This window comes from Lissotriton vulgaris, chromosome 7, assembly GCF_964263255.1.
Source record: "Lissotriton vulgaris chromosome 7, aLisVul1.2, whole genome shotgun sequence".
In the NCBI taxonomy this organism is placed as follows: domain Eukaryota; kingdom Metazoa; phylum Chordata; class Amphibia; order Caudata; family Salamandridae; genus Lissotriton; species Lissotriton vulgaris.
Window position 1 is genome coordinate 1,466,205,687 of NC_141695.1, and position 26,234 is coordinate 1,466,231,920.

The following is a 26,234-nucleotide window of genomic DNA, read 5'->3' on the forward strand; positions in this document are numbered from 1 at the left end:
AGACTGCATGCAATTGGCCAGAGGTGGGTGCATTGCTCCACCCATGGCCTATTGGCGTCTATTACACGCTTGGTGCGCGTAATAGACACCAATAGGCCATGCCTCATGGTGGTGCGTTCTCGCGCACCACTCGCGGACTTGTTTCATAGGGAGGCAGACCTTGCCATGCACTTCTAACACTTTCAGCGTGGGTTTAGCACGACCTTAGAGCATTTCCCGGGTCTTCAGCAGGTGCATGTACGTTACAGGTTGCCTCAGCATCACTCTGCTCCTCTCCCCCTGGGCACCAAGGTCTGCCTGGCACTGCACACACTGGTGGCACGCTTTAACTCCTGCCCGCAGGTCCTCTGACTGCACCCCACCGGCTTCCAGTCTGTCCCTCCTCCTACCTCAGTCGCCCCAGACGTCCCCTCACTCCCCACTGTCTCCAATCTGGCTCTGCCCACTTATTGTAAACACCCCAGCGTCCATTCTACTGAATGGGAGACCCTTCCTTCGCCCCCCCTCATTGGATGGGGCAAGCATGCAGGATTTGAATCGGCCAATCGATACCCGGCAAGGAAGGGGTTGCTGGAGAGAATCTGCACGTCTCTCCTCGCTGCCTTGCCTGTCACCTCGGATCGCGCGCCACTGTCTCCAGCAGAAGGTGGGGAGGGTCTGGGGTCCGCTGTGGAGATGGAGAGGGCCGGGAGGTGGTTGTCTCTAAGAATGGAGTAGGACTGGGAGGTGCCTACACTGGGCATTGAGATGATAGGCAGGGAGGGTCTAGGTCTGCTATCATTGGGCAGTGGGAACAAATTGCTTTGGATAACTGGCAAAGAGAGAAGAGTTTAGGAGACGCTAATATTGGCTAAGCAGGGGGCAGATAGCATTAAAGAGTGCTACTGCTGGCAGTGGGCACGCGGGGAGCAGGTGTATAATGATAAAACTGGGCATAAGTGGGCAATAAGAAGCAGTTAGGGCTGCTGACGTTGGGGAATGGGATGTGAATAGAGAGGACAGAAGGGGCTTGTATGCTGTCACAGGGCATAGAGAGCATGAAAAGTTTTAGAGTCAACGGGTATTGAGCATGCAGGGAGTACTGTAGCATTACAGTGCTAATGTTGCATGCTGACACTAGGCAGGCAGGGGCCGGGATGAGGGCCTGGGCAGGCATGGTCACATGGTGCTGACTCTGGACATGAAGAGTCACAGAGGTCGGTGTTAGGAGAATGATTGGACTGGGGAAGGTTAGTTACTAGGAACTGATATTGGGCGTGAAGGGGGCAGGCACAGAGCTGACACTGGGCACAAAGAGCTCAGTGAGGGTGATGGGATGCTTCTGCCACTGGAGGGGCTTGGGTAGAGGTTGCCAGTAGTACTGGGTACACAAGCAACTGGGAATGTGCTGACCTGACACTGTCCATGGAGAGGACATAGAACACCGCTGGGTGATGACAGGCCTACCACTGAGGCAAAGTACAGTCACTGGGCATGTATTCATAAGTTTTATATAGTGCCAGCTAGACCCTTGGGTATCAGAGCGCTCTACATACACAAGAGAAAACAAGTTGCATTACATAGCAGGACATAAGGCTGCATAAATATATAAGCCAAGCATATTAATTAGGCATATATTACATAGCAGGACATAAGGATGCATAAAGATATAAGCAAAACTGATAACATAGTTTAGACCTATACAGGCGACAAAACATAAAAGAAGATATCAAATAGAAAGAAAAGCGCACTGAAAAAGTAATGTATGCCTACTACTACACTCCTTTTTAGATGGATGTGCTCATGTGATCAGCAAAAAGGATGCCGCTCGCACTGCAAGAGACAGTGGCTGAAGTGAGCTTGCGTATTGTTCGGTGCTGTATGCTGTGGTTGTTGGAAGTAAATGTGACAAATGTGAAACTTTATAAATAAATAAATAAATAAATAAGAACTGCACAGATCAATATATTTAAGTTAAATGCCTCACCTGCATTTTTTGGATGAGCTGAATATGGCACGCTATTTTTACAGGCTAACTCCCATAGGCCTCATTTACATGCTGATCAGGGAAAATAAATTAACTAGGCAGAAAGAAACTGAGCTGGGGATGGCGACCATCAACAACTGTCTTTGTGACTGTTAAAACACAATCTTTTTATCTACATCCAGTGTTAAACCTCACATAGGAACCTGTGAATTTCCTGGGAGTCTGTGACAGTATTGGCAATTTTTCCTTCTGCCCTGAACTATGCGACTATAGAATATGGTCCATTGCAATATAGTCCAATGAATTCTGTTGGTATGATGAGCTAGAATAGTGTTGCCAAACTAAACACATGAAATACATTTAATATATCTATTGTTACTGTTTTTTCCAGGTTTCTGACTATCTTGAAGTTTATGTTTTATGTACAGTTTTTCAATAGGCCACATGAATAGAGGGCATTATGCTGTCTCTGCTGATTCTAACAGGTGCTTATGCTTTCATTTTGTGTGTAGGTTTGTATATGTAAGATTGATTTTTAATACCATTAGGCACTCATTAGAATGTGTGCTCTGGAATTCTTTTGTAATAATTCCTAGTCTTTCTGACACTTTGAAGTTGCAATGCTGTTGGTGGAATAACATAACATAACATAACGTGTATTTGTAAAGCGCACGTTCACCACTACGGGTATCTTGGTGCTGAATAACATGTTTTGTTGTTACCCAACTCAATGGTACTCATTTTATCGACCTCAGATGGATGAAAGGCTGAGTGGACCCACCGGGATTTGAACCTGTGGACATGAGGTCGAACACAGGCCCAGGAATGTTTATTGTTAGCAACAGTTTGTTAAACAAGCATTTGCAATGCAATAGATCTCGCATTACTGAAAGTTTGAGCTATTGGCTTTGGAAATAATGCAACACCAATACCTCAAACCTTTAGTAATGTGAGACCTATTGCATTGCAAATGCTTGTTCTCTGCCAAGTGGGGTCCCACATGGCTCAGCACTAAGCCCTCCCTTATTTCATCTTTTTGTGACCCCATTGGCAACTCTGATAACAATTTTTGGTTTAGAGGTGGTTTCCTATGCAGACGACACCCAAATTGCATTGTGGTGTCGATCACCAGTGATCTAGAGGTAGCTGCTACCAGATTCCATAACTGCATCCTGCACATAGGGAGATGGATGAGCAAAAACTGCTTAAAGCTGAACTGATCCAAAACTGAAGTCTTATTATTTGGAAGGAATTTGTCCTTCTGAGCTCCAAGTTGGTGGCCTTAGGAGTTAAGAAGAAGGGGTCCCAGTAAAGAGGACGTAAAAATGAAAGGAATTCAAGACAAAGTAGAAAATAAATACATCTATAATGTTTTATTCACATTATAGGGAGGAAGATTGTCAAAACCAAATGTACAATACAAAATCGTATCAGTGCCCCAACGGGGGTAGGGGGGACGTGCAAACGTGAGGGTAGTGTGAGGAAGGAATTAGTGACCATAAAAACAAGTATTATTCAGACATTCTCATAAGTTAAATGTCAATTCGACAACATATAGACAACAAATCAGATTAACAGTTCGAAATACACATGCCCCTAAGTCCGTACTATACACAATTTGGGGTAGGAGGAGGCTGTGTGGGAGTTGAGAAAGTCGACGTTTCGACCCAAGGGAGGCAGGAAACTTTACAATCCTTGCGGGTGGGTCTTCATCAGGACGGGAAGAGGGTGGCGGGGCAAGCAACCTATATTTAAGTAAATATTAGAATTAAGTAAATTAATCATGGAGCTGGGTACTCGTTGAGTTACATAAAAGTGAACACACAGGGTCAGACTAACCTGCTTTAATCAGTGTCGCTGAGCGAAAGTAATTTTCTGAGGGTGAATTAAGCAACAGGTTCTAAGTAAAAAAAGGGGGAAATATCCATTAGCATTTGAAACAATGCGCGTGTGCTCATACTAAGAGCTAGGGTGGAGAGAGTATCTCTGAACTTACTTGAAGAAATACTGTATATATCCCACAAGGGTAGTTAGGGAACGAAACGATCCGGGTGCTGGGCTGGGGACCACTCCAAAATGTCTGAATGGAGGAGAACAACTTATCAGTTTTGAAAAAAGGGCCGTTATAAAAATTACTGGGGTCCAAAAAACACACAGTTGTGGCGATCGGCGATACATACCGATTGGTGACACTGATTAAAGCAGGTTAGTCTGACCCTGTGTGTTCACTTTTATGTAACTCAACGAGTACCCAGCTCCATGATTAATTTACTTAATTCTAATATTTACTTAAATATAGGTTGCTTGCCCCGCCACCCTCTTCCCGTCCTGATGAAGACCCACCCGCAAGGATTGTAAAGTTTCCTGCCTCCCTTGGGTCGAAACGTCGACTTTCTCAACTCCCACACAGCCTCCTCCTACCCCAAATTGTGTATAGTACGGACTTAGGGGCATGTGTATTTCGAACTGTTAATCTGATTTGTTGTCTATATGTTGTCGAATTGACATTTAACTTATGAGAATGTCTGAATAATACTTGTTTTTATGGTCACTAATTCCTTCCTCACACTACCCTCACGTTTGCACGTCCCCCCTACCCCCGTTGGGGCACTGATACGATTTTGTATTGTACATTTGGTTTTGACAATCTTCCTCCCTATAATGTGAATAAAACATTATAGATGTATTTATTTTCTACTTTGTCTTGAATTCCTTTCATTCTTACGTCCTCTTTACTGGGACCCCTTCTTCTTAACGCTAAACACCCAGGTCCCAGTGACTTTCTTGGGTCAACCCTTTTTCTCATAACGGCCTTAGGAGTTAAGCACAGTCCCCACTCCAGTCATCAAGGCAAAAATCCTTGGAATATTTTTTGACAATAAATTGTCTTTTAATTTCCATATCAATCATATCACCTCCACTTTCTTCTTTACCCTGAAAGGTCCTTCCCTTCATCATACCATATCTGCGGAAAACTGTTGTGTTAGCTCTTATTGCATCAGAACTAAGGGCCCGATGTAGGTAAAAGGGATTTTCCGATTTCAAAATACCGAGGCGGTCCGAATCGGTATTCTGAAATCGGAAAACGAGATGTAGGAAAAAAAATGCGAATGAATACCGATTCGGTCGGCATCGGTAATGAGAATCGGTACGTTCCGATTCGGCACGGACCGAATCGGGAAGTACCGAATCGGCTAACAACGAATCGGAAATTACCGATTCGGCTAACACCGAATCGGATAGTCCTGATTCGGCTAACACCGATTCGGAAATAGCCGATTCAGTAAAATCCGATTCGGCAATCATAGAATCGTAGCCATGAAAACACACCCATGGCGAAAAAGCCCATAGGAATGCATTGAAGAAACCGAATCGGTAAAATACGAATCGGATAATACCGATTCGGATTTTACCGATTCGGTAATATCCGATTCGGTAAAAGCCGATTCGGCAAAAGCCGATTCAGCCAATGAGGTGGCTCCCCCTCCCCCACCCAAACAGGGAGTGGCAACCCTGGCAGGTGCAGCTAATTAAGAAGTTTCTGGAGAGCCAGCCTGAGCTCAACACTCACAGTTAGCAGCAGTGGGAGTAGGAGGTTGTGAACTGTAGTGAAGAACATGGCAGACCAGAGCGAGAGCCAGAAGTCCTCCCAGAAGAGGAAGCCGAAGTTCAGCACCACCGAGCTTCAGGTGTTGGTCGAGGAGGTGGTGAGGGTGCACCGCCAGCTGTTTGGAAAGCTGTCCCTCAATGTGCCAGACAGCACCAAGAGGAGGATCTGGGCCGAAATCGCCCAAAAGGTGAATGCTGTGGGTGTCACCCCCAGGTCCGTGGATGAACTCAAGAAGAGATTCTACGACATCCGCAGCCTCACAAAAAGGAAGATGGCAGAGATCCAGAGGCAGGCTGGAGTCACTGGAGGAGGCAGGAAACCGGCGCCACCCCTCACCGAGCTGGAGGAACTGGTCTCCAGCACCATTGAGAGGGAGAGTGTTAGTGGAATTGGGACCCTGGACAGCTCTGCGAGAGCTACAGCTACAGGTAAGAAGCATGCGCATCATGACACACCCTACCAGACACCTCCCCATTAGACACAATGCATAGGCAAACCCCAGCACAGTACTGTCACCAACATACAAGAGACAAGCATCATGGTACATGTAGTCAGCAGAAGCTAGCAAAATATGGCAGTGCAGAATCACAAGACAGGAAACAGTGTGACACAGTCTAAGGAGATGCAAGGACATGTGGAATGCTTTAATTGTACTGACTGTAATACATCGGCACTCAGTTTACAAATGCTTCTTTGTACCTAGGGGCACCATCAGGCGGACCAACATTGTCATCAGAGGCAGCAGCACCATCTGACACTGCACTCGCAGGGCCGAGCACCAGCCAGGCTGCCCAGGAGGAGGAGGAGGACGGAAACACCCTAGGGCTTGGTATGGAGGGAGACCTGGTGATAGACTTCGAAGCACTGCACTCCCCACAAATGCCCAGCACACCCCCCTTGCAGTTCTCCCCAGAGAACTCCCCTACAAGGGACACCATTCCACCTACACCAGCTCCTGCCACAACCATGGCTTTGCCACCAGTACTACCTGTCCTGGGAGCAGGGGCTCAGGGACCGGCCAGCACCACACCCCCACCAGTGGCACCCCAGCCCACTCAGCAGGCCGGCAGCAGCAGTGCCCGGCGCCGTGCCTTCACCACCACTGCTGCACCAGCACGGGAGGGCAGTGTATTCCTGGGCCTCGAGGGAAAGATGGTGAAGATACAGAGGCAGCAGGCAAAATCCACGATGGCCTGCCAACGCCAGCTCCTGCAGCACAACCTGCAGATGGGAGAAATGGTAAAGGGATTTCAGGCCTTCGTGGAATCAAACAAGGAGGTGGCAGCAGGGTTAGGCAGGCTAACCACTGCCATAACCCAGTTGTGTAGCAGAATGGTGGAGCAGGAGCTGGTGCGCAGGCGGGATGCCCGGGTACAGAACCGCTGCATGAGCCGCCTTGCTGCGGCGATGGCACAACTGTGCCAGCGCAGCGCAAACATGGAATCTAGCCTGAGTCAGAATACGGCAGAGCTCACAAGGGGGATGGCCCGGATCACCACTGCTATGGAGGCCATGATCATCTCGAACACAGCCTCAAATCCTGCCCTGGACCTGGGTGATGCTGGGGACAGCAGCAGCCGCAGCAGCCCGGCCAGCGCTGCGTCTGAGCCACGTAGGAGCACCAGGCGCTCCGCAGATGCTGCTGGTCATTCAGAGGGGGCTGAGGGACACCCCAGTGGGTCTGGCAAGCGGGCAAAGAAATAGCCTTGCAAGGGTGGGTGAGGCAACCTGAACCTTGGACTTTTGTTTTATTTTCCTTTACACCATTTTTTGTTGCACATCAGTGCAGTAACTGTGTTGCAACAGTATTAAAATTTGTTTTTTCCCAACCACAATTTAGCTGTCTTTGCATCTGTACTCACTCAGAAATAGTTCTCAGTAATCTCCTCACGTCTGTATCTGCCATCACTTGGCGTACACACCCCAGCTGGCTGTGTCAGTGGCACAGCTTCGTCGTCGTCATGGTCCTCGTAGTCAGACAACTCCACCTCAGTGCCCTTCTTCACCGCAAGGTTGTGTAACATTGCACATACAGCTATGATCTTGCAGCAGGTGATGGGGGTATACTGCCTTGCACCTCCACTCTTGTGCAGGCATCTGAATCTACTTTTCCAGATGCCAAAGGTCCGTTCGACAACATTCCTTGTGTGTATGTGGGCCCGGTTATACCTCCTTTGGCTGGGTGTGGAGGGGTTGAGGTAGGGGGGTGAGTATGAATGAGCGGAGGGCATATGCACTGTCGCCTGGAAGAGAAAGGGGTTACATTACACACATGCATACATGTATTCCACCTAGCTACTATGTGTTATGGGGGTCTGATGATGTGTCTCACCTAGGAGGTATCCTTCACCAAATTCGCCAGCCATCAGCCGTGCATAGATGCCGCTCTGTTGGAAAATATTGGAGTCATGGGTACTCCCTGGAAATTTTGCTACCAGGTCTGTGATGGTGCACTTTGCATTGCAGATCACCTGCACGTTGATGGTGTGTGTAGACTTCCGATTGCGGTATATGTATTCGGTGTCCGCTGGTGGGCAAATCGGAATGTGCGTGCCATCTATGCAACCAATGATTTGGGGAAATTGTGCCATCTGGTAGAAGTCAGCTTTAGTTTGTAGCAGTTCTGCGTGGGTTGCAGGGAAAGAGATGTATTGGTCCATCCTGTGTATCATGGCGTCAAGGAATGTGTGGAAGAACCTTGACAGGCTGCTCTGGCTCACCCCTCCTGCTGCTGCAACTCCACTTTGATAGCTGCCAGACGCTAGCAGGTGTAGGCTGAATAGCACCTGGATGTGCGCAGGGATGGCGTGTGCCCTTGGGGTGTGGTGGTCCAAGAATGGTTTGAGATCCCTGATGAGCTCAAGTATGGTGTCAGAGTCCAGCCTGTATCTCTGTAGTATCTCTGCCTCTGTGAGCATGAACAGGGTTATCCTCTGTCTGTAGACCTGTTCATTTCTTAGCCATTCCCTCTGTCCTTCCTGCTGTAGCCGTAGCCGCCTCGCAATGACATAAAAAGCTGCCATCCTGCAAGTTGCAATGCATTTTGGGACTGTTTATATGGGTTGGAGTTGGTTACCACCTGATTGGAATCCATGGTAAATACCGAGTGAATTCTACCGATTTTGAGCCGATTTCGGTGTTTCTGTGCCTCCCTACATCTCCCCATCTGTCGGAATCGGGGAATTTCCCGATCGGCGATTCATACGAATCGGTATGTTTTCCGATTCGGCTCATGTCCGATTCGGTCTATCTACCGATTCGGTACATGGACCGAATCGGTCCATGTACCGATTCGGTGTCACTACCGAATCGGTACATGGACCGATTCGGTAATTTTCCGATTCGGTGTCACTACCGAATCGGTACATGGACCGATTCGGTAATTTTCCGATTCGGTGTCACTACCGAATCGGTACATGGACCGATTCGGTAATTTTCCGATTCAGTGTCACTACCGATTCGGTACATGGACCGATTCGGTGTTTGCATCCGATTCGGTGTTTTACCGATTCGTTACATATCCGATTTTCGGTATGTACGTATCGGATTCTTTCCCATTCGGTACTCATTCCGATTCGGATTTCACTCCGATTATTTATTTTTTTTGTTCCCTACATCTCGATGGCTGTTTACCGATCGGTAAGGGCCAACAATCGGTATTTTCGGCCGTTACCGATCGGTAACGGCCTACCTACATCGGGCCCTAAATTACTGCAATGCTCTGTTTATGAACATCCAGAAGAGATTCCTTAATAAGCTTCAGATCATACAGTATGCAGCAACCCAGCTACTACTGGGCATTCCAAAAAATAAGTCAGTGTTCCAATCCTTAAATCAGCTGCACTGGCTCCCCATTAGGAAATGCATCGACTTCAAGGCTTTGTTCATCACCTTCAAATCTCTGCACAATATAGGCCCAGGATATCTCCCCAAAAACCTTTTATGCTACACTCCAATTAGGCCTCTCTGATCTTCAGCTGCAGATAATCTAGTCATTCCTAGATTGAAGAAATATGCGTGAGGTAGCAGACGTTTTGTGGTGTGTACCACTCGACTGTGGAACTGTCTGCCCCTCAGCATTAAAAAGAAACACTGATTTGCTGACCTTCAGAAAGTCTTCAAAAACATAGCTCTTCAACCAGTAACTTGCACCCATTTACAGTATAAGGACCAACTTTCCTCTTTGGCTTAGCGCCTAGACACCTCCAGGTATTAGAGAGCTCTACAAATCCTCATTTCAAGACAATGCAAAGTGAGGTGGGTGGTTATTGTGTGGGCCCCCACCGAAGCTTGTTGCTGATGCCTCCCTCTTCCTTGCCACCCATTGTCCAATTCCATGACCCTGCTCCCTCATTACAGCTATGCATGGCCATTGTTCTGCTACTGTCCTTCCCGCCTGCCCTAAGCAGCTTGCTGTCTCATCCGCCTCCAACCTACTCTCTGATGCATGAGTCCATGCACCAGCCCCCTCCATCCTGCCCTACATGGTACAATGTGCTTCTACTGCCCTCCATTTAGCTTGATGTCCCTGCCTTCTCCTACTGCTCTCCATTGCCCCAATTCTATGCCCCATCATTGCCCTCCTGCTTAGTCTCTGTGCTTAGCATGCTGCCCCTACTCTCCTTCCCTTTGCCCTCCAATTGTCCCTGTGCATGCCCCTCTCCTTTTTGCCCACCATGTTCCATGGACCTGCCACCCTCCTATCTCTTCTGAGGGGCATATTTACAAGTCCTGATCGCCACCACAACGTCACGTTTAGTGATGTTGTGATGGCGATAGAAGTTTTGCCTTAATGACAAGGCAGCATTAAGCCACTTAATGTGGCTTAACACTGCCTTGTAAATAATCCCCCCTTTCAGGCTACAGTTGGCTTGAAAGGGGCAGGCAATGGGTGCTGTGGTGGGTGTTCCACCTCGACACCCATTGATTTTCAGAGCTGCCCCCTATTTACAAGAGCAGGGTAAATAGGAGGCGGCGCCGAAATTAAGGCCAGGGAAAACCTGGTCTTAAACAGGCGAAATGAGAAGGAATGATTTATTTCTCCTTGTTTATGCTGTTTCCATGTGTGCTGCGTTGGGCAGCACCCATAGAAACATCAAAACGTCAATGGTTGTTTATGGTGACCTTGCTGCACATAAACAATAATTTTAAAAAATTCAATTTTTCAACGTGTATGTGTGCTGCATTAAGCAGCACACATAGAAGTTACAAAACAGCATTCAACGTTTGTTTATTTGCAGGAAGGAGGACCTTTCTGTACATAAACAATCTTCCCCTCAACACAGGCACCATTGCACTATGGTGCTAGGGAGCCTGCATTAGTGCTAGGAAGCTTAATTTAGCTCCAGCGCAGAGGGAAACGCAGGCCTGCACAATATTCTAGTAAATATGGTGCACCCTGTGTTTCTAAAGTGACAAAGTGTGTTGTTAGCCTTCTTGGCTTAACGACACGCTTCACCACTTTGTTGTAAATATGCTCCTGGTTGTTCTGTTGAGTTGCCACTGCCCCTCCCACCTTTCTAGCATGGCCAGATGGCTGCCGCCTCTTCCTGCCATCTCCACCCTGCCTGTCCAAGTTCCATGCCCCTATCCCCTCCCTCATGTCCTCCATGGTCTGTTGTGCTGCAACTGCTCCTCTTGCCTATCCTGCATGGTCTGGTGTGAAGCTCATTCCCCTACCCTATTTTGTCTGTATTCAGTCCCTACCCATTCCTTCTATCCTCCATGGTCCTTTGTGCATACCCATGCCCCCTCCCTCTTTCTCACCATAGTCGGTGTGCTGCCACTAACCCTCCTGCTTGCCATGCATGGTCTTCTGTGCAGCCACAGCCCCTCCCTACTGTCTTGTGTGGTCAGCTTGCTGCCTTGACCTCCATCCACCATCCCTCCATTGTCTGTGTCTATGCCTTTGAGTCTCACTGTTGCTCTCCATGGTGCGTGGTGCTTCCAGTGCCCATTCCGCCTGCCCTCCATGGTCAGCTTGCTGCTACTGCCCTACCCTCTTCCCCCTGCCCTCTGTCTTCTGTGTATAGACCCATATCCCCTCCCTCCTGCCCTGTCTGGTTCGCTGCTGTGCCCCTGCCCCATCTCTCCTGCCTTCATGGTCCATTATGCTGCAACTCTTTCTACTACTCTTTCCAATGCACTTGCCTATTTCTCACTCTATACCTCTATCAATATCTCCATTACCTCCACTTTCTCATTCATCCCAAACCCTATACCAGTACTATTATCCCCAAAATAGCCCTTTCTAGAGTCTCCCCTATTCTACCCCTCCTTGCACCACCTGACAACTTTGCTATACTGATTCCCCAAAACAAGCCTTTCTAACCTCTTCCCTCTGACTCTTTCCCTCCACATCCCTTTTTACTCATCGCAAGCCTCTCAAATTACTTTAATATTTCACTATACTAATTCAACACTAATCCTTTAATGGGTTCCGGAGTTTCGTGCTACTCGCCAAAAAGCACTTCAACACCCAATCAGGGGTAACAAGCTCTATATAAATGCAAACCTTTTCCATCTTCTATCTTTCCGCTATCCTCCTCAATACAAATAACTGATTAATATCCACCGCTCAAATTACTTTCATATTTCACTATACTAATTCACCACTAATCCTTATGGGTTTCGGAGTAGCGCGCTACTCACCAAGAAAGTGCTTCAACACTCCATTAGGGTTAACAAGCTCTATACAAATGCAAACCCTTTTTCCCTCTTTCCCTCTTCTATTCCTACGCTATCCTTCTCAATCCAAATAACTGACTAACTTATCCATCACTCAAATTACTTTCATATTTCACTACACTAACTCAACACTAATCCTTTATGGGTTCCAGAGTAGCGTGCTACTCGCTGAAAAAGCGCTTTGACGTCTCATCCGGGCTAGTAGGCACTATATAAATGCAATTACAACACAGAGCAATATAAAACCAGCTGGAGGCTTGATGGTGTAAACCCCCCTCAAATAGCAACAGTAGTCCTTGTTGGGGTGAAGTCAGAAGCAGGCCCCTAGTAGATTAGCACAGAGCAGCAGGCTTAACTTAAAAGCAAAGTCTAAAGTGTTTATGCAGCACTTCAAGCAGTAATAAAGTGAAAAATTCAAAATAAGAGAATTCCCACACGAATTTAGAAAAATATAATAACATTTAATAAATAATTTGACATCAAAAAGACAACAATACAATTAGTAGAACTGGTGTTATGAATTTTTAAAGGTTTAAGTGAAATTAGCACCAAAAAGCACAAAGCAAACACCCACAGCTATCTAGTCATGCGAAACCGGGAGAAAGACCAGGTTAGTCGCTCTAAAAGAGTTACCTTCTCAGTCCAGCACAAAGAGTTCCATTCACAGCGGAAGGGGTCTGGAAGGAGCTGGGAGACCATCATGGGTGTCTGTCGAAGTTGCTTGAAGAGCTGGCCGGGCATCGCAGACATTCGCTGTTGTAATAAGAAGATCCTGGTTCGGGAAGCAAGGTCTTGGCACAAACAAGTCTGCTCACGAAGAGCCCAAAAACTTCAGAGGAGTTTAACTGAGTCACAGCAAGTGTCCAGGACCTGAGTGTCACCATTCGGGGTGTAAGGAACTCACTACAGCAGAGGCCATTAGGTTTCTGGAAGTTCCAGTTGCAGTTCCACTCAGCAGGTCAGCTGGGCAGTTTCAGGGAGCCTCTAAAACTTTTTATCTCCCTGTAGCTCAGAACATGAGGTCAGCTGGCTAACCCATGGAGTCACTTCAGCCTGGGATGAAGGATGCAAATTCAGTCTTCCTTCAAAGCATGCAGAGCAGAATGCAGCAGAGCAGCAGAGTAGCAAAGTAACCGAGCGGACGTCCTTTTAATAGCAAAACTGCACAATAGTCCTTTTTCTGTAGTATCTACAAGTCCAGAAGTGTACTGAAGAGCTGAGGCTGAGGGCCAATATTTATACCGGGTGCCTCCTTTGAAGTGGGAGAATCTTCTAGAAGTTTTCATTTGAAGTGAGCAGGTTTCCTACCTCGCCCGTACTGGCTTCAGACTAACTACAGGGGGCATGCCGTCCTCTGTGTGAAAATTACAAAAAACAATTTGATGGACAGAATGTAGATCAATGTCTTACATTCACCCCAGTACAAGGATCTGGGCCTAAATCCATCGTTTTTTGCACTCCACACCACCCTGGGTCAGATAATGGCTTTATGCAAATCAGCGCTGACCCTGTGCCCCATGGGAACAGTCCAGTCCGAACTACAACAGCCATATCTTTCCCAGACCGGAATCAAGCATCCGAGGACCGGACCGGTTTCGAGGTAACACCTCTCATCAGCCCGGCTAGCTTGACTCCAGTGGTGTGGAGGCTCTGGGACCCACGTCTGAGCTACCCCAGTACACTCAGGGAGAAAATTACAAAAAACAAGTTGATGGACAGAATGTAGATCAATGTCTTACATTCACCCCAGTACAAGGATCTGGGCCTAAATCCATCGTTTTTTGCACTCCACACCACCCTGGGTCAGATAATGGCTTTATGCAAATCAGCTCTGACCCTGTGCCCCATGGGAACAGTCCAGTCCGAACTACAACAGCCATATCTTTCCCAGACCGGAATCAAGCATCCGAGGACCGGACCGGTTTCGAGGTAACACCTCTCATCAGCCCGGCTAGCTTGACTCCAGTGGTGTGCAGGCTCTGGGACCCACGTCTGAGCTACCCCAGTACACTCAGGGAGAAAATTACAAAAAACAATTTGATGGACAGAATGTAGATCAATGTCTTACATTCACCCCAGTACAAGGATCTGGGCCTAAATCCATCGTTTTTTGCACTCCACACCACCCTGAGTCAGATAATGGCTTTATGCAAATCAGCTCTGACCCTGTGCCCCATGGGAACAGTCCAGTCCGAACTACAACAGCCATATCTTTCCCAGACCGGAATCAAGCATCCGTGGACCGGACCGGTTTCGAGGTAACACCTCTCATCAGCCCGGCTAGCTTGACTCCAGTGGTGTGGAGGCTCTGGGACCCACGTCTGAGCTCCTCTGTGTGAAGGCAGGGCACAGCCTATTCAGCTGTAAGCAGAGATGTTCCTAATTCCGCCCTCCCATCCTAACAGTGATGGCCCATCCAGGAACACCTAATCTCTCTATTGTGTATTACTGTCTAGGAGGAATACACAAAGACCAACTGCCAACTGCACCCAGTCATGTTACCCAGATACAGGCTGCAGGCACTAAATGGCTAAGCGCCTTATCACGAGTTTGGCCGCTGTGTTAAAAACCCTAATTAAAATAGGTCCCCATAGTTGTTTGGATGCCTTAAAAACATCTACCGGGACCCTATCCGGACCTAGTTCCCTTCCACTAGCACTAGAAATTAAAGTACAAATAACTTTATCAATAGAGATGTTAAGTGAGATTCGATGCAAACTGCAGTTTTGATAAGTCCCCATTTTTCTGCTCATGTTTATAGTATCATAAAAATATTTGGAAAATGTTCCATCCATGCTTAACAGGCTTCAAAGGAGTTAAGTTCTGGGGTCATATCAGATTTAAAAAAGGGGCATCAATCGTATTCCAAAACAGCTTACTATCTCTTATCTCAGAAGCTCATCTCAAATTGGACCATCCCTCTTCTTGTAAAGACCTTTTCCTCTAGGCAATTGCCTGCTTATAATTATTATGGGGAGTCTTGATTAACACAGTATCTCCAGGTGAGCGATGTAAAGCCTCTCTCAGCAGTTGAGTGGTCCTCATACATAGTGGATCAAACCATCCAACACGTTTAGCTGGTGCGTTTCTGGAGCTTCTTGTCAGGAGGATGTTAACACAACTGAGGATGCTTTTAAAACTATGTAGCATATGTTCCCGGGTTACCACCTCACACAGGCAATAGTAAACTCGGTTAAATTCCTTTTAATAATTTCCGCTAGAAAGCTGTTAAGTTCCACTCCTGCCCATGTAATATGGACTCCATTTGGCCTAACTGAAGTGATGTTTGTAGCTGTTATTGAGTCCATTCCTTTATGGCCCAGAGCAAAAAAGACATTACAATTGTGTTACAGTTGCTATGTGTAGATTAAATAATACAAGGGGTATGAAATGTATTACTGGCAGCCATGGAGACCATCATATGATCAATTACAGTGCAGGCAGCTCACCAATCCAACCACTTTTCCTCTCAAACATAAGGAGATCATATTTGAAGATGAGTAAATTCGAAGTATCACCATAGTCATTGTGACATAAATGCAACAAATCATCTCTTCCTCAGTTAGAATATCCACAAATCTGGGATGCAGACTAAGGGCAATGCTGAATGTTAAAATACACAGCCCAGATCACAATACATTCAGAATTAAATGGAGGTATAACAGCTTCCAGTGCAGCATCTAGAGTACGAACCACAGAGCTACGGGTGGAATTAAAATCATTGTTATACATATTAACCAATACCACATCAGGTCTCCTTTTATTAGATAACCATAGTATCTGGGTATGCGGTCTGACTGATGAGGATTGTTTAATCATAAGTGTGGGGGTTATTAGAAATTAGGAATTGTAAACCTCCTTTTGCCCTTCCCATAGAAGAGGGAATAGCGTCCAAGAAATGGGAAGAATAGCCCACGACATGAAATGGAGTCATACACCAAGTTTCTTGGAGTCATATAATATACAGCTCACGGGTAACAGTAGACCATTTTAACTCACCCACCTTTTTCTGCAGCCGACATATCCTCTGATCCATTATTAGTCTAACCATTGGATATTCAACAGTAGATGGAGCATTGGAACTAGAGAGCTCAGCAGCTATGAATGGACTAGGCTTTAAGTTATTTACCCAAGTAATATCCTTGAAGTCATTTAAACAGGATGTGTAAAGTTCTAGCAACCCTGCCATCGGCTCAATTTTGTTTGCTTCGTTACATTCCGCGCCCACTCTTGTTTCATACCTCTCCCCACCATACCTTGTTCGAGTCAGTTGTTATTATGTATTAAGCCAATGCTTGGAACCTGTCTGATATAGCTAGTGGGGGAGGAATCTGGTAAACCTCTCTATTCACCGGGTGGCTATTCATTTTATCGTTGGGTCCTGTTGCTGGGTGACATAAATGGCGATAGAAGAAACCAAATGGGAGTAATGCAATATTCCTGGAGAAGGTGGAAATAGGCATGGACTTTCCTATGATTTCTCCGGCAAGGTCTGGATGTTGTAGACAAATGATAATACAATTAACTTTAAAGGTCTTCCTTAAAGGCTTACCCACCCCACTCTCCGGGTCATCAATGTTTGGTGTGATCTATTAGGTGGAAGAATATGATTCTTGTCAAGCAAAGGCCCGACTTTATTCTTTAGGGATTCTGAGAATTATTTTTGCCCTGGTTTCAACAATGGTATGTTAGCCATTACTGCTACGTAAGGCCAGCAGGCTAGAGGTAGGTTAATTGTTACAGGGTCACAGTGAGTCGATTTCTCCTTAGTTACAGGCAATGTCTGTTGTCTGAGTCTGTGGTTGCCCTCCTCTTTGCATGGATCACATAGAAGAAAAACCAGGGGCAGGAATAGAGGGTATTGCATTCTTAGTGGATGCTGAAGTGGTAATACAGATGCTTTTGTCAATAGCTTCTAGATGCTTATTAACAGGCACAATTATCTCATGCAAAATCTCCTTAATGGACACAAGCAAATTATTATGTGCAATAGTCACAATGTCTTGAATAGCTCTAGTAGGGTCCCTAGATGAACAATGACCAGCCACTCCCTCTGACTTAGCACCAGATTCAAGTCCTTTCCCTTTAGGCCCATTAGGCCTTTTCCTTTTGGTCAGAAAACTATCATCATATGCCTTCTCTAAGCTTGGAGTGTGCTGTACTGCTTCTGCTCTGTGGACTTCGTGTCCTGGGGTAGTTGGAACCGCTAAAGCATTGCCCATAGACAGGTTAGCTAATCGCACACTAGGAATGACTGGGTCAGAGTTATCCAAAGCTACAGTAGCAGTTGAGGCAGAGAGATGGTGCTCCATGCATTCAATCTACTTGTTAAGGACCCTCACTGCCTTCCTAATATACCCATTCTGTATTAAATCGCAAGCCTTAGTTAGGAGTATGGCTTTCTTTTTGCCAATGGTGATATCTTCTAGATGTGGAGCCTCCAGGGGTACAAAGGGCTTCGCCGCCCCCTGTCCGCACAGTTCCCTGCCACAGGATCTTGCGCAATGCAGTGGAAGAACCTACTGGGCTTATAGAGCATGTCAGTGGTGGCACTATCAAGAGAACCTATACCAGAAAGTCCCAACATAGAAGAGCAGGTGAACAGCAGATATCCACTTACCTCCTCATCCTGGACTTGCTGCCGCTGCCTCCACCCGCACACAAAAGGAACTTAGGGAAGGCTCTTGCACTCAACAATCTGTAGTCTGTGGTCTGTAGATTGTAGGTTGTAGTGGGTTGTAGTAGTTGTAGTATCAGATGGATTGGCAGATGGATTGAGACAGAAAAGGCAAGAAAACCGGAGAAATTGGTGCTAAGCTAAGCAGGGACCTCCTGTTCTTTGGCCGCCTTGGTCTCTAGTCTTTAGTCTCTAAATTACACAGGGCCCAAACATCTGGACATCCAATACCCTGGCCCATTTTCCATAAGGGCACAGGCTCCCTCCCCCAGGTTGGCCAAGATCAAACAATGAAGAAAAATAACAAATGGGGGGAGGGGTAAAGAGGTAATTGGATAGAATCCACCTCCTGTACAACGTTTTTATAAACAATAAGGGCCAGATGTAGGTAAATCTAATTTACCGACTCATAAATACCGAATCATACCGATTCGGTATTTATGAATCGGTAAATTAGAAGGAGGGAGATGTAGGTAATTTTTTATTTTAAATTACCGATTCTGTAACATTCGGTATTTACCGATTCGGTAAATACTGAATCGGTATTCCCCATTGATTCCTATGGGCTTTGGAGCCCATAGGAATCAATGCGAAATACCGATTCAGTATTTACCGAATCGGTAAATACAGAATCCAGCAAGCTTTAGGGGGTGTCACTTTGACACCCTCTAGCACCCCAAGTGCAGGCTTGTGTGCCATGTGGCACACATACATGCCCTAAGGGCATGTCTGTGTTTCACATGGCACAGGTGTGCATGCACAGATGTGCATGCACACCTGGATTCGGTATTTTACCACCCAATAGGATTGGGCGGTAAAATACCGACTCTTAAGGGCCTGTGGCACTGTGGAGTGCCACCTACATCTTGATTTTCCAAATCTGTAAAATTACTGATTCGGTATTTTACAGAATCAGTAAATTTACCGAATCAGTATATTTACCGAATCTGTAAAATACAGGCCCCTACATCTCAAAAACCAATTACCGGTTCAGCACCGCCCGCCGCAATCTTAAAAATACGGGATGCGCCCGCCACTGTGGCGGGCGCATCCTAATTGGCCCCAAGGGACCCCCGCCCTTATGGCGGGTGGTCCCTTTTACCATCAGTATGACAGGTGGACAAAGTCCGCCCGCCATCCTAATGATGCCCCTAGTGTTTCTCCATGACACTTCATGGATTACTAACACACCTTTTTCTAAACTAAAAAAAAAACACAACTAAATATTTTTTGGATTGTAGGGTAGGATCTTATTGTTTACAAGATCAAACAACACCAACAGCACCATCAGCCTGTGTAGATGAGTCCACATCTGAACCTGAATACCTCGGCCTCCGTACACCCGAATCCACCCAACTCCCTGAGTGGAACGGGCGTAGTGGTGAGGCGAATGGGCACAGCAGGGGAAATGGTGCTGAGCAGGTCCTAATGACCGCAGAATCACATGCCGAGTTCATACTTGGGGGAGGGGCAAAAAAATTTGGGTCATCTCCTTTGTTGCCTAAGTCCGGGAAGGGCAACAGTGACGGTCCAACTGCCCAATGTATAATACAGTGGTCAGACCACTGGTGCAGGGGTGACTGGACTGCCACCGCCGCACCCCTACGAGTCTGGCGGTCCATTGACCAGTGCTTCTACCAATAGTAATAGTGTAAGAGTACATTTTATTGACCTTGATTTTGCCTTAGAGGTGGTGTTTAATAAATCAATGAGTTTCTGGAAATAGCTGCAAATTGCCAAGACGAAGAACCTCCCTCATAAATGGCCACTCTAATTAATCAAACACTTTTTCTCTGTCCAACAGGACCTCTACTAATGGAAATTGTGGGTCTACCCCATGAAGGATTACCATAAGATTTCTCAAATTAAAAGCTGTAGATCTTTGGAGTATAAACTCTGGCAGGACTAGGAATTATATGAGTAGTTGGAGGATGTGTGCCAACAATTTGGCAAATATTTACCATCCATATTTAATAGTGACAGTTACCTGTAAGATGTACAATGCGTGGCATCTTTGTTTAGTTTCAAAAACACTGTTATCACCACCTCCATCGCAGTGGGGGATAGATTTCACTAAGCTATAGCAGCAGTGTCCATCTCCAAGAGTCAGGAAACCAGCAAGTCTATGTATTTTTTTTTTTATAAAACTCTACCAGCAGCTCATCACTACTTGGAGCCTTACCACTGGTTAGGCTCATTATTGCATTTTTAAACTCTTCTATTGTCAGTGAGGAGTAAAGCAATTCCCTAACATAGCCCTCTGTCTAGGCTAACGTCACCTGTTCCAGATACTCTGGCTATAGTAGCAGGATCCAACTGAGTCTCAGAGGTGTAGAGCTGTTCATAGCTCCTCCAATATACAGTTCTGATATCAATGTATACAGTGGCAATCTCATCTCTTTCAGAGTGCATACTAATAAGCCACCCTCAATTTGTTTTAGTTAGGGATGGGCTGAATGTTTCATTCTGCCTGTGGAATTAGTGGAATTTGGAAACAATGTGTTACCTTTATAATGAGAATTTACAACCAAATTCCCCCAATTGCTGTGTGGCAGAATGTTTTCTTGCAAGCATTCAGAAATGCAAGCACGAGTGAGATTTGGTGTCCCCTGGCACCATTTCCTAACTTTGGCGTTCATGGGTGTTCATGAGCGACGCAGGCAGAGGGCTGCTTCTCGATTACACTTTCTTCCACTCGAGTAGATTTTCTACTCGAACTTCAGCAAAATCAAATCGAATGACTGCATGCTCCTGAGCTTCTCACTGTGCCATTCACACTGACTTTTCAGCCCTGCTTGTACTACTGCCACTTAATTGCAGCACAACATGCATATTTCCATCTGTTGGTGGAAGAATCTCACAGAGTTTTTATGTAGCTCCGCTAAATTACACGGAGTGAAACTCTGTGAGTTCTGCCCACGACAAATTTTAGTAATCTAGGCCAGGGTTTTGCTGAGTCTGTGTCCTTGCCTGAACTGTTGGATGGGGACTCTTTCTGCCGCCTCACGAAATTCGTCCAAGGCTGACTTTATCTTGGCAAACGTGGCTGAGCTTTCAGAGAGCGCGTACTCGGTTCCAATGCATTAGTCCCTGTTTTGAGATGGTCTTGCTGATTGTGTATTGTTTTAAGAACCCCAGCACTCTTGCACATACACATACCCTTAATGTAGGCTTTAAAGGCTTCCCACAGAGTCCCAACATCAGCCACTGTATTCGCGTTTAATTTATAGTACTCTACTATGGCTTCCCTAATATCAGTTCTAAAAGCTGTGACCCAGAGTTCTGTGCCACTTTAGGCACCTGCTATAGAACCAAGTGGGAGAGGCTCAGCCACAAAACACCAGCGCAACAGGGGAGTTGGCAAAGAGGGTTCCGAGCAGAATCGTAACGTCCTCAACTGAACTCATTAGTGGACTGGAGAACATCCACATGTCCAACCGGGAGGACACATTGAGCCCAATTCTCTAAGGCAAACTGAGACGAAAGTCTAACTTTCGGTATTCACAAAAGGGCATTTACGAGTAGTAAAGTTATGCTTTTGTTTCAGTTTCGGTATCAGTTAAACTTAAGACCAAAACGTATGTTTAACTGAGACAAAAGTCTAACTTTCCTACTCATAAATGCCCTTTGTGAATAGCTAAAGTCGTATAGTTAAACTTTGGTCTCAGTTTACCTTTGTGAATCAGGCCCAATATGTACTGGGGAGTAAAATGTATATTCAGCGTCTGCCAAATGTAATACCCTCCAGGCATCTACCAGTTCTCACAGTTGCATTATGTGCATATTGAAACTGATTTTAGAGAGGGAAAAAGGTGTGAAATTCTGCATAAAGGCATAGAGGTAATGACTTATGCAAGAGTGTGATTTTCAAAAAGAACAAGTATTGGACTGAATGCAAACCAATGTCATTCATTCCCCCCAGTACAGAGATCATGGCCTAAATCCATCGTTTTTTGCTCCCCATGCCATTCCAGTTTGAACACAGCCATATGCAAATCAGTCTTGGCCCTGCGTATAATGGGAACAGTCCAGCCCCAACTGCCAGTCCAGGTCCTCCCGGGACAGGAAACAAGTATCCTATGACTGGTTTCAAGGTTTCACCCCTCTTCAGCCAGAATAGCTTGACTCCAGTGGCATGGAGAGCACAAGACACACGTCTGGGCATACCCATCCCATTCGGGGTGACAATGCAAAAAAGAAGAATTAATGGACAGAATGCAGAACAATGTCATACATTCACCCCAGTAAAGAGATCTGGGCCTAAATCCATTGTTTTTTTGCTCCCCATGCCATTCCAGTTTGAACCTAGCCATATGCAAATCAGTCTTGACCCTGCACCCAATGGGAACAGTCCAGCCCGAACTGCCAGGCCAGGTCCTCCCTGAACTGGAAACAAGCATCCTAGGACCAGTTTTGGGGTTTCACCCCTCTTCAGCCAGAATAGCTTGTATCCATTGGCATGGAGAGCACGGGACCCACGTCACGGCATACCCTTCCCACTCGGGTGACAAATGCAAAAAGAACAATTGATGGGCGGAATGCAGAACAATGTCATACATTCATCCCAGTACCGAGATCTGGGCCTAAATCCATTGTTTATTTGCTCCTCATGCCATTTCAATTTGAACCCAGCCATATGCAAATCAGTCTTGACCCTGCACCCAATTGGAACAGTCCAGCCCAAATTGCCAAAGAGTGTGATTTGCTGCATAACTTGAATCATAAGTACCTTTTATCAAAAAAAGCATTGAGACTCTGAATAATAAACATCCATTATTCAATGTCCATCCCAGAATGGGGCTGATTTGTAAGATGGACAGCAGCCAACACGGGCTAGATTTTGGGAGACAAAGTCCCAGCTGCCTGAAGACACTTAGGCCTCCCTAACGCGTGGGCTGTAAAATCTAATGGACGCAGTAGCAGGAGTTACCCAGTCTCTCTGAATTACAAGGTTTTTTTCACATTCAGATTTTGGCAATTTTGCATTGATACATTGATTCCTGTGTGTTATTCGCTAAACATTTGTAGTCTCTTTTACTTCCCTGCCCTAGGTAATAGTAATTACGAGTAATCGTACTTGAGACCTTAGTGTGATCCTACACATTGGCAGCAAAGTGCATCACAATATCATACAATTAAAGGTTTAACCCCTTGCAGTGAAGAATTACCATCCAAGATGGATTTTTTGGTCATAAAACCACACAGAATTCCCAATTCCATGGAGTTTAACTCATGCATTTCCAACCTGCTCTAAGCAGGTGGTAAGTGTATACGGAGACCTCTGGGCGCGTAGGTGATGGGGCAAGGGAGTATTTCAGGGAATCAGAGGGAATGTAAGGGTAGGAGGGAGAGAAGCTTGGGGAGAGGAGTTGGCCTAACAGCTAGGGCGGTCAATCTCGATTCTGGGGAACTGGGTTCGAGTCTCGGCAATGACGCTGAACATCTTGTGATTCTGGTCAAATCACTTAGAGGCTGATTTACAAGGCACTTGCGCCACGTTTACGCAGCTGTTGTGTCACGCAACTGCAGCGTAAACATGGCGCATCCCTGCGACCCATTTACAATGTGACGCATCTAGGCAGATGCTTCACGTTGTAAAGCCCTCCGCCACATGTGGGCGTTCCGGCGCAGGGTGGGCATTCCGGGGCAGGTGTGCCTCGCAAAAGTGCCTGCGTGAAATCTACAAGATTTCACGCAGGCACTTGTGCGACGCTGCTACATCAATTCCTTATGCCTGCTTGGAGCAGGCGTGAGGACTGACGCAGCACGTTAAGTATAGGGCACAACCGAGCATTGCTGGAGTCGCCTCGCGCTTGCGACGCGACTCCAGCGATGCGCCACCCTTACGTCATGAGATGCGTCACGCATCTGCTTACCCTTGCACCACGGCGCGCCGCATTCTAAAATGCGGCCCATCCACCGTGACGCAAGGGTAGTTTTGCGTGACGCATTTGTTCTGGCACATCCCTGCTGATTTGCATAGATGCACCAGAACTCATAAATATGCCCCTACATCTTCCAGTGCCTAACAAAAATGCATGTGTCCTCGTGTAATGCAACTGGTGCTATGTAAAGCTATCTGATTTGGGTCAAGTTTGAGCTATATAAAACTCCGTAAATAAAAAGGGTGTTTCCTAGTAGTGAGAAGCATTGTATGCTCCCCCATCAGAAAAAAACAGGGAAGTAAGCTTGGCTGTACTGCAGCCAAAGTCTGATGCAATTTTCCCAGACAAAATTATCACACTGTAAAAGCGAGTCTGATTATTCCACACCCAAAAGAGCGGGGTGTGGATAATCTGGCCAACTTCGAATCAGGTGGAGCTGAATTCCATGGAGCAATTCTGCTCCACCTGACTCCCAATGAGGGTGTCTGTCGATCTGCTTAATGCTTAACCAAGTCACATCACAGGAGTTGTGTAACAAGAAAGGTTAACTCTGCTGTGCAATGCTCCACATTGTTAAAAATGTGTAAACCAAGAGATAGTTTTACAGCCAGATTCATCAAGCTAAATATCACTCGCAAAGGGCCAGATTCTGAGAATCTGGCCCTTTGCGAGTGCAATTTTTGCATTTGGGATTCATCATCCCAAATGCAAAAATCGCTATTAGCGAAATCGCATATTTGCGAGGAATTGGATTTAAGGAATCTCTATTAGAGATTCCTTAAATGCAATTCATTAACCAATTTGAAATTGCGAATTCGCAATATTTGGTCGCTATTTACCACGAAGTCTGACTTCGTGGTAAATAGCGAAAAAATAGAAAAAAGCACTTTAGTGCATTTTTCTCTGTTGCATGTTACACACACACATGTCCTTTGGACATGTGTGTGCGCAAAACCTGTGTAAATTTGCATTTCAGGGGTGCTACAGGGTGTCCTTTGGACACCCCTGGCACCCTTGAAATCGCTGTCTTATTTGCGATTAGCTAATTGCTGATCGCAAATAAGGAATACTCCCCATTCATTCCTATGGGCCTTTAGGCCCATAGGAATGAATGGGGAGTTATTCCTTATTTGTGATTAGCAATTTGCTAATCGCAAATAAGGAAGATGTAGGAATCGCAATATTTTTTGCAATTCCTACATGAATCCCGTTTTGCAAGTCCTTAATAGCGATTCCTTATGAATCGCTATTAAAGACTCGCAAAACGGGTCTTTGATGAATCTAGCTGTTAGTTCCTTCATTCTGACTTGTGTTATAAACGATCATTTCTGCCTAAGCTTTTAACCTCTGAGCCATATGAGACATAGGGGCATATTACCAACAAGTAGCGATATTTATCACTAAATAGGCTTAGCGACGATTTTTTTATCGCTGCCTATCGCTGGATGTGTTAGCGGAGATAACATGCTATTAGCAACGTTTTTCTCCATTGTGCTAAAATATCCAGCGATAGCGGCGAAATGCTTTAATATCGCTGAGAATACAGCGATATTCGCGCATTAGCGACAAAATGCTCTTAGCCATGTTATCCACCTCCCATTGGATAACATGGCTAAGAACTGGTCTGGGCAGGTGTTAGTATTTGGAGATATTCTCGCTTAGTGCGAATATTTCCAACGCTACGCCTGCCTTGCTAATAGGTGATAGCGACGTTAGCGACTGCTTTCCGTCGCTAACTGGTTGGGTACGACCACTTTGCATGTCATTAGCGATAAACATCGCTGACATGCAAAGCGGGCCCTAAACCGCTCGCTATCACCTAAAAGCTAACATCATTTAGCGACAGCTTGCTAATAGGGCGATAGAATTATCGCCACTTAGCGGCCGAAAACGGCTGCTAAATCAGCGATAATTGCCTATTGCCCCCTCCTTGGTAATATGCCCCTCAGCTCTTTTATATGAGGACTAACCCTGTAAATTCTGAGTAACTTGGAACTAGCCGCTGCCCGTGCAGGTAAGAGCAGCGGGGCAGTGGGGCAGAGTGGGGAAGATTTCGGCACATGATGATGAGGGAAAATTAAATAAGGTACTGGGGAACAGGGAACATGTGGGGTCTTCTCTCTTTTTGTTAACAAAAAGGAAAATTAAATAAAACATTACATTCCTCTTGTTGGCGGCTGTTGAAATCCCCCACCCAGCCACACCGCTCTTCCCTGCACATGCCGCAGCTGCTTGGCACACAGTCATTGATTACTGGCCCACTAAAGTGTGATGGGCACAGGTCCATCACTTTCCAATCACCACTCAAGCACTCATTAATTAAAGTAAGTTTCAGTCGCATGGACTAACTGATTTATCTGAGATCGAGATGGCAGATTACAGCCCGAGGAAGTCTTAGGGTGACACACC